The sequence below is a fragment of the Pseudopodoces humilis genome, chromosome 4, assembly GCF_049639895.1.
Source record: "Pseudopodoces humilis isolate 2021_Gansu_Grassland_sample_001 chromosome 4, ASM4963989v1, whole genome shotgun sequence".
NCBI classification, from domain to species: Eukaryota; Metazoa; Chordata; class Aves; order Passeriformes; family Paridae; genus Pseudopodoces; species Pseudopodoces humilis.
The window spans coordinates 3,397,824-3,408,102 of NC_142203.1; the positions used below are offsets into that span (position 1 = coordinate 3,397,824).

General features: G+C 39.8%; 1 long non-coding RNA gene across 1 annotated transcript; it reads right to left on the reverse strand.

Moving 5' to 3' along the window:
* Nucleotides 1–5,224: 5,224 nt before the first annotated feature.
* On the reverse strand, nt 5,225–8,551 carry LOC148184398 (uncharacterized). Its single transcript, XR_015772422.1, has 2 exons — nt 8,257–8,551; nt 5,225–5,936 (listed from the first exon to the last, which is right to left on the reverse strand). It is a non-coding gene; the product is annotated as an uncharacterized LOC148184398 (long non-coding RNA).
* Between the last annotated feature and the right edge of the window lie 1,728 nt (nt 8,552–10,279).

The window sequence follows — 10,279 nt, forward strand, 5'->3', positions numbered from 1 at the left end:
CCTGGGTCTTGCTAGATTGTACCTTCAGCTCATTAATTTCCTTCCAGAAGAGCTCTTTTCCAATGTAATGATCCAGGTTCAATGAGTCATTCTGGCAGCCAATTTAACCCAAACTGTGCTGAAGTGCAAAGTTCAGGTAGAACTGCATCCCTAAGTGATCTGCTGGGGTTTTTTCTCACATGACTTGTTACACATGGATGCTCATTTGATTAAAACCTCCAATGAAATTGCAAGAAAATTACTTCACACTGAGGTTACACTTAGAAAACTTGGTTTTGAGTCAATCTAATATACACAGGTATCAAATTCTTGCCCTCCTTACCCAGTTTTGGCAGTACTTGGGGCTCAGAGCCACAGTTAGGCTGCTCGTGCACAATTTCACAAACACCCCACTGCATTCCCTATTGCCAGTGCTTTATGATGTGGAAAGGTCCAAAAGATGATCAAAAGATGTACAGAAATTTGACTTGGAGTTATAGAAAAGCTTCAAGCATTTTTATTTTTCCTCCTCCACTTTCAGCCACAATTCTCCCTTTCCTTTGGCATTATGCATGCAGACAGACACGCTAATACCTTTATTACATAACTGTTCAGAAATGCTCCCATTTCACAGGAAAGATGCATCTCATTCACACACCTTATGCAAACAAGATATAAATTGCTACACAAGTGAGGACATGCAACATTATGCTTGAAAAGGCTACTCAGCTGCAGTCGTCACGGCCCTTCCCTGTGCCAGAGAGTGAAACTCTCCCTTTGGCTTGTTTTCCTCTCTTTTTGGGGCTGACAAAACTCTGCTTCTTCATCACTATTGGGGAAAAAGCTGTGCAGTGAAAAACAAACCCCCCAAGCCCCCACCTTCAAGGTTGGGTTGACCCCTACTGCTCCCGTGCAGCAGGTCCGGTGCCAACAGGGCAGTTTTTAAAAATGCCAACCCCAAACTACGCGAATCGCGTGATTAAGCGTGTGGGTGAGCTTAAGCTCTTGTAAACCTTTATCATCACCTTTACCACAGTCTGATGCAGCTGGGGAAACGTGGACTGCTCAGCGAGGTGAACTACGGTTGAGGGATGGCTTTGATATTTACAGAGATGCGTGTTCTTCCAGCTGGAGGCTTCACACAGCTGCGGCTCATAAGCAGTTGGCCTCAGCTGCAGATCTGCAGCCAAATCACAGATTTTTATTTTTTTTTTCCCCTCATCTGGGGTTTCTGTCCTCTCAAAAACCCCTTCACCACAATGACTTTGAGAAATCAGTGATTGAAAGGCCTCTGCTGATTGGTGGGTTTGTGCAAAAGACATGGGGAGATGATATGAGTATGTTTTGATGAGAGACTGGCCTGTGATAATTCCAGAAGGTTTTCTTTTATTAATACCTAGAGGAGAGAAGCTGAAAGCAAATTATATTTCCATATTTTCAGATACTAAAATACCATAACCTTTTGTTACAGTTTGATAAACACTATTCTCCAGGAGAGTGCTAAAACAATAATAATTGTCTCATCCATCAGTTGTAAACTATTAATATTGGCTCAAGCAATGAATAAGCAAATTGAGAAAGAAGCCATGTTCATTAGCAGTTCACTATTCTTAGCAATTCATTAGTTCTGAGTTTCCTTAAGTTCATTATTCTAAGGAAGTTTCTTTTTGCAGCAGGGGATGTACTAATGCTCCATAACTTGATTTAATTAAACTTTGCATTAAAACTGAGTCAATTTAAATACATTTCTCAAAAGAAAAGAGGAAGTACAGTGAAGTAAGACAGGGGAATAGACACAGCAGGTAAGATGCTGACAGCTGCACTTCCCTATTCCTTAGCTCTTCCCCCTTCCCCCTGTCTAACTGGTACTTTTCCTGCAATGCTCCTCACTGCAGGGCAGCTTAGGAGTGTTTTGGCAGGGAGCAGTCTGCTTATTCTCCCTGGAGACTGCACAGAGATCATAAATCCTTTTGGAGTTCTTAACCCTTGTATGTAACTGACAGCTTTAATCTTCTTCATTTCTAAATTCAAGCAAGAGGCAGTGAGGGCACACGGAGAGGAGGACGCATATTTCAGTTGCTGGGCAGCCAGTCACAAACTCTCTAATATTGTTATTTCATGGGTTTTTCAGGCAGAACCCACCATGCACTGGAAGTGATCAGTTTTTGAGACACACCAGTGTCCTAACGAATGCTTGTGATAGAAACAGGTCCCAGAACGTCCTTTTGTTGAGGAATTCGTTGGTTTAATCACGTCAGTAACTTTTCCCTGAGTTGTATTTTGCGTTGCACTCCTTCCCCTCGTTCTTTCTCTCTTGGCACAGCTGGCACCTCCTCATGCCTCCTGCTGTCAGAGGCAGCCAGGTGCCAATAGTAATGGTTACTGTCAGGGTGATCTGTGAGTGCTGGGGACCTCCTCGTAGGAAGAGAAGAATGATGACCCATTAAGGCAACCAAGTCAACTGTTTAGATGACTCTGTGCAAATCGTTTTTCCAAATGTCTAAATACAGCAGAGAAATCTGCCCTGGCATACCTTACTCCTCACTTATTACCATTATGATGATATACCAACGAGGTTTTTCACTCATAGGGTGTGTATTTCAGAGCATTTTGGTGCATGAGAAAATATTTCCTGCAGGTGAGACAGAAAAAATAAATTATATGTCCCAAGTGGCATATGATTTTATTGTTGCAGATAGGGACAAGATTGATGTCTTGTGTCTTGTCACAAAGCTGCAAGAACCATTTGTGAAAGATACTGGAATGCTGACGTACAATGCTTGGGGTTTTTCCACTGTTTTAGCATGGTTGGTGCTATTGTTTGACAGACTGTGTGTTTCTGAAGATGACAGAACATTGTCTCCTCTTCAGTTTACAGGGTTTTTTCACCCCTTTTACATAAGGATTGCTTAAGGCAATTGCTTAGTGCTACCTAAATGTGTTTGAATGTATGCAATCATCAGAGCCATGTTTTGCAACTCTTTGTCGGAATCCAATAAATATACAGCAATTAAGAAGGAGATTATGACTATGTAGTAGGTGAGCAAACAAGTTTCTAAAAAGGACACTTTGCCCCCTTAAATATTTGCCAGCATAATTTTTTGAAGAATCCAACAGTTCATAAGCTGCTGTGAGGATCAGTTGTGTGTTAGATACTATGAAAGCACATTTTATTCAGAGTTTGAAGACCCAGAAGCAACGTGAGAAAATTGGTATGCTGCTGATAAGACTGGATGTTAGAGCTTTACCAAGGTCCCATATTTCATTTGAAGACACAACACCCTCTGAATGTCAGCAAAACAAACACAAACTTCAGGATGTTTAAACAACCCAAATTCCTTTAGTGGCAAGCTGGGCTGGCAGTGAGTGGTACCCGGTGAGCAGAACAGGATAAAAAGCTCACCCTGTTAGGTCCTGTACAGGTCAGATCTCAAATGATTTCAAGTGACAAGTTTATGCACCAGGGAAAAGCATCTATTTCTGATTTTAAAACACATCTAGTAAAGCAATGTTCCCAAGAACTGTAGAGATGTAGCAAAACGTAGATTCCTCCAGCTTTGATCCAAAAACTAAATTCTGCCTTTTTAGTCTTGTTCAACATCTGCTACAGCTGTTAAAATGTCAATACTGGGCGCTGTTATGGTTCTGAGAGTTTGATTTGCTTCTGGTTCCCACTTTTCATGCGGAGTCACTGATGGGAAATTGCCCTGGAGGTCCAGTGCTCGATGGCAGATCTGGGATGTTTTAAGTACTTTGAGAATATTTCATTCATATTCACTCAGTGCTTATGTAAAAAGTTGAATTTCAGTCTACAGGAACATCTGAGTAATGTACCATGTACCAGAATAGCAGTGACTTGCTAACAATTTCTTAGTTTTCTCAGTAGTGTGTATGCTATTAGGAAGCTGACTCCTACCTGTTTCAAAGATTTTAAGGTTTTACTAGGAAAACAGCAAGAAATTATATATTATTTTCCATGCATAAGGCTCTTACAACACAAAGACAACAGGATATCAAACAGTCACTCCAGAAAATGGGCAGGATATTTAAGATATATATTTATAAAGGACCGTTTTTTACAGGTTCTCTGTAGGAGGCTTGGATGTCATCCAGGATGACTAAAGTTTGTAAGGCTTTTCTGAGTCTGTGACAACTGAAGTGACATAAATACGAATTATAATCACAACAAGCCAATGCTGCTTTTCAAAAGTCTCTATTGTGCCTTTCTTGCTTTACCTTAACCAGCACAAGTGTCCTTAAGATACCATTTCTTATTCTGCCAGGCAGCTCCCTGGTATGACAGTCTTCAGTTGGAAAGCTTGTTTGCACATTGACAACAGCATTGTAAGTAATTAAATCAGCACTATTTCTTGTCCCAGAATACAACCACTCCAGTTGGTTGAGCTTTCTGAAGGTGGAAATGTTGCTCTCAGCTCATGAGGACAGGTTTTTTTTGAAAAAAAATCCCAAACAACAAAAGAAACAAGTCCTCTGCAAATGCTTCTCAGAGAATATAATCAGAATGAGAGGAGAAAAAAAAACATCTGAGAAGTATTCCAACGCAAACCCAGCACTTAAGCTGTTCCAGAAGAAAAAAAATGCGTGAGGAGTAATTTTAGCAGGATGCCCTGCTTGGAACTGGGGGTGAAACTGACCATGCCCTATCAGTGGTGAATGGAGAAGGGGCTGTCTTGGTGTTTTTAGTGTTGAAAAAGGCTGGGAGACCAGCCCGACTCATCACTGGCAAAAGCCAAACATCCTGAGAGTGAGGTGAGGATGTGGCAGGCGTGGTGAGTACCTGATAAAGGAACCAACAAGTGATAACTCACTGATAACTTATCTGAGGCTGCTGAGCTGGCCTGGGGACATCTGACTGACAGTCCATCACCTGGTTCTATAAAAGCCCAGCTCCACTTTTTAAAGGGAGGATATCCTCACACACCCCTTCTTGGAGTGTGTGTGGAGATTCCTCCCTGGAGAGGGGACTCCCGTCCAGGTTATCTCTTGAGGCTAAAGAGATTTACCCCAACCAACACCAGCCTCTACTTAAAAAAAACCCCTGATTTTCCTAGCTTTAATACAACTGCTTTGGTATTGCTTCAAAAATAGTGCACTATGCAATACAGCAGTTATAGCTACACGTACTGTGTGGTAAAGAATTCTGATTAAGATGCTGTAGTCCAATCATTATCATAGTATAACCAAAAATAGGTAAAAATAAAAACTCTTTAACACCAATACAGAATTGGGAAGCAGGCATTCTTTATTCAGCTGGATGCACAAAATCCCCTCTGAAATATTGAGCCTGCTGAGTATAGAAAAGGCTCCTCTTTATACACTACATTTTAAATACATATTCATAGGTTTTCCCAGGAAAAACATACAAACGAGAATAATTTCCCTGAAATCATTGGCATGGAGGTGTTCTCTCCCCTCTTCTCATGCATTCTTCTGTCCTGGGGGTCTCTGTGGTGGTCTCTGGTGGTCCCTGGTTGGTGACTCCAAAATCACACCTGACTGCCTGGTGAACTGGTGAAACTTGGCACAACTGGGCTGGTTGCTTTCCATTTCTTCTTCCTACAGAATGAGCATTGTGTGGTTCCACAGGCCAGTGATTTTCGAAGAATAAGCATTGTATTTACCCACCAGGTGCAAACAATCCTTCATCTGGCAACTGTAATAAATAACCTGCTTTCATATAAATATGTCTGGTTGACCATCCTTAATCCAAATGTTCAATTACAGCTATACAATCGTTCAGACATAAATTGTTGGCCGAGACTGGAGTTGGGATTGGATCCAGCTTCACTCTGAGAAGGAGTTTAGAAATCCAGGGGGTCCCTTCCACACCTGGTGACTCCAGGGGAGGTTCTCCCTGAAAAACCCTTTCTGCAGCTCCCAGTCTGTCCTGTGCAATAATGTTGTTTATGCCTTTCAATCATGACCCATGGGTTGTTCTGTTAAATAAAAAAGTCAATCCACAGTGTTAATATTCCCAGGATCCATGACATGGTGTTAGGAGATAAAATTTCCATAAAATGTTTTTAGCCTTCTAGGCTGTGGTATGCTGACATCACAGAGGAGCAATTTATCATCACCCTACAGATAATTGCCCCACCTGAACTGGAAAAAATTCAATGCCTTCATCTCATTTTATTAACCACTGAGTCTGACAGGGTTACAAAATTCAGTTCCTGAAACTACAATGCAAGGATTTTTGAAAATTTGAGTCAAATACTAAATTTCCACCCAGTCTTTTAAGGAATTTTGAAAATCACTGCCAAAAGGGGTTAGATTGAAAACTGTGTTCCTTCATGGTTGTCATGTGTCTCACAGATTTAAAGGACCTTGGAAATGGTCCATCTCAGAGTGTACCTGTGAAACTACAAAACTATTTTGTGAAGCAAATGCCAGAATAAGTTGATCTCTTCTGTGCTGATGCAGAAATAACTATGTTCCAGGCCAGATCTATAATAAATGCTCATGTGGAATTGAGATAGACTGTAAAACACAAAATTCAACCTCACCCTTCCTCCCTCTGCTTTGTTTCAGGCAGGGACGTTTCTGGTGTACTCCCTGGGCTGGGAGGAAACTGCAGTTTGTTTTTAGAGCTTTTGCCTTGGAATCTTTCTTGTCCTTCCCCAGCTCCCTTTCCTCCTTCTCACTGCCATATCTGCAGCAAAATCAGTAGTTGGAAAGGCTGACAGTGTCTGAAGCAGGTGGTGTTCATGACAAAGACCTGGCACTTTACTTTCTGTCTGGTTTGCCATATATCAGCAGTCAGCATCATGCTTGGAGTCAGACCTGCAAATGCTCTAATATTTGAGGTTTAAAAAAAATTAAAAAAACCCTGTGCTAGTCTTCTGCATGTATGGACTTCAAAGGAATGTAAAAGAAACACAAGACTGTTCAGCATGTGTGAAACATGAGATTAAGACATCTGATGGGCTTTTCTGTAAATTCATTAGGATGTTAATGGAGCAGCAGTATTTATCTTTTCAACACGATGGCATATTCTGAACATCAGGATTCCAGCTCCTTCTTTGTTAGAGAAAAAAAAAAATTAACCATATGTCTACTCAAAATACCAAACAATGCCAAGTGAAAACATTTTCTGGAAGTGGAAATCTGTGTGGAATGTCACAGAAATGGCAGTTTTTTAGAGAGGAAGTTTAAAAAAACTGTTTAGTTTAGACCAAGGGAGGATATTCTGGAGAACAGTTCAGGAGCCTGTAGACTCCTGCTTGGGCATTTGGAGCCATTTCCAGAATAAACTAAACATTTCTGTCACCAACCTCATACCAAATGGGGATAACAGTAGGTGCTACCTGTGTGCACTGAGTCAAGCATATTTCCTGAATGGTAACTGTCAATCAATTTCAGCTTTGTTTCAGAAATTTGTTTGTTTTTTGTTTTATTTTCCTCCTTACAGAACAAAAATTTAGAAGAAAATCACTGGAAGCAGGAACATAACATGAGACAATTAATTTCTAGATAAAAAAGCAAAACCAAGGAACTAATTAAAAACAATGCTGATGGTGTTACCCAACAAGTTCTTTAAAAAGGATTCTATGCAGAAGTGGGGGAAGATGTTAGAAAATTCTTTTAACTTTAGCACAATAATGTTAGATACATACATCAATGATTAATATGTGATAAATTGTACTAGCAGACTTCTTAGTTGTGAGATTGTGTGTCAGAGCAAAGAATGATAACAGAAGTACATCTTAACCTGCTCACATACTCGAGAAATTCTCAAGGAGAAAAGATTCATTAGAAGATCTGGAACCATAAAAGGGAAATTTGGGGAATGGGATGTTCCTAAATGATCACCAAAGACCCTCAAAAGACCCCTACTTCTTATCTAAATAAGTCCACTGAAATATTTTGCATATCTGCATGTTTCAGGAAATGTAATGAATATCCAGCTCAGTGTAGCTGAGGAGGTCACCCCCAAGCTATAAAAACATGAAAATTGAAGGGAAATAATACAGGCAATCTGTCTCTTTTACCAATCTGCCCTCACTTTGAAAAGGATTCAAATGGAAACAGGAAAAACAAGTTCTAAATACTATGTTGTCTTCAGTGGGAGGAAGAGAGTTGTGAGATGAGAGAGAAGAAAGAAAAGAGAGAGGGAAAGTGTGTCTGACAATTCATTTCCAGTCAATTTTCAAATATCTCCATTTTGTCAGTGAAAAAAGTTTTTGTCCAACCATCCAAATTCCTCTAGAACTACAGAAACCACACCTCCCTCTTCCCTCCTGTGGGCTGGATTACCTTGCCACCTTAATTTGTCCCAGCAGCACAGCTTCTAAAACCAGAGGAGCTCCTGGCCTGTCCTTTCCATTTCGTGCTGCATGAAGGAGAGGTCAGAGTGTGTGTCAGCTGTGAACCAGGGCCTTGAGACGTGCCCTCCTCTCCCTCTCTGCAGTGCTTCTTGTGTTAATTAACAGTTAATTAGAGTGTGTTAATTCCAAGGCTGGATGCTGGGTTCCTCTCTCTCAGCCACGTGCAATCCCTGCAATGGAGCACTCAGAGATGATATTTAGCAGGTCAATACGTCCCAGCAACAAAGCCACAGATCCCCATCCAATGATTTAATCAACAGGACACGTTTTTCTTCAACTGCGATGTCTCATGAATTAATTACTGCAATTCAAGGTTCTTAAGTGTTGAAAAATGTGCTTGGTTATTTACAGGGTAGAGCAGAAACACTTTCAGCTGGGAGGGATGATTTGCCCTGCTAATCTGGGGCATGGTTAACCCAGGGTTTAGTCACTGAAAATAAATACCATTCTAGTAACTTCCTGAGCAGAAGGTCAGGAAGAATATCTCATTTTATTTTTTGAGTCTACTATCCTAATTCCAGAAACACAATGCCTTGGAGTCCTGAGGGAAAATGCAAGCATAATAAAAGATTAAGCGACAACTTTAATGATTCACATATTCCCTTATTTTGCAGTTCTAATTTTGTGGAAAATTAATGTTGCTGGACTCACTTTCTCCTTAAGAGGCAGAAGGCCAAGAAGAACCTGAAGGTTTTTTACGTCCTCTGATGTTTTTATCGTTTTTGGCAGCTGCACAGGTCTGTCTGGTTTATCTTTCATGAGAAATGAAATTGTCATGCTCCAGTCAATCTGCTGCAGTAATGTGAGAGTTCACTGATAATGGATGTTACAGAAATCATACAGTACTACTCTTAGTACGACAAGGTTTTAAACCTGCCCTCAATGTTCCCAGGCTATTATCTTTCTTTTTTTTTTCTTTTTCTTTTTATTTTTTTTTTTTTTTATGACAAGCATGGATATTAATCTTTAAATTAGTTATCTGTAAAACAGGTTAGTTTATTTGACAGTTCTGTGCAGGCTGCTATACTTGGAAATTCTGCTCAGACATGGTTACTATAGATGGACAATATATATAACCATATATAAAGGAAAATTAATAACAAGAAAGCTAATATGAAGTATATAAACACATTGACATCAACAAGTGGCTATATAACAACTAGATATTACATTTTTTCTGTGACTTTCCATGTTCTTTTCATGGTTTTCCTGTTATCTCAGTTTAGACCACAGGTCAGACTGGTTTTTACTGTGTTTGTAGTAAAAGAATAAGAACTCAGTCCTTCTTCTTAAAGTCCTGAAATACTGCTATAATGCTGAAAAAACCCCCATTGGTATAAGCCAAGATGATTAAAAAATCATTATTTATATCATTAAAACTACCATGTATCTGTTCTCCCTCCTCACCACCTGTATCCAGGTTTTGGAATGATTAGCAGTCTTAAACAAACTTCTGGCCTTTAAATCAAACTGGTAAAACAGAACATGCTCTCCATTCAAAGGTGAAAAGAAAAATGTGGCACTTGTAGGAACTAGGGCTGAAATAACATTATAGATGAATATTGTTCCATTTCAGAGGAGCTTTAGAGAAATTATTCTAATCTTTGTAGATTTTCTCAGCTAAAAAGGCAAAAATGTTAGAGTACCAGGACCCTATAATCAGATATTTGAACTGAATTTGGTTGACAAGTTTCACCTTGTGAGAACCTGGAGGGTGAAACAAATTCCGTTCTGTGTGGAAGAGAAATTTCAACAGTGACCTTTATAAAGAAAGCTGTGCCTATTTTGCTCAGTCCAGTATCCTGGAAGGTCACATGGTGATAAGAGCACCTTATTATGACTAAACTGTTGAATGTATTTGTGATAAGCTGGTTCTTTTCTTTCTTATCCTTCTCATTAATTAATTAATTAATTAATGAGGCCTATTGTTGTTTCAGCCTGAAATGAAAGTG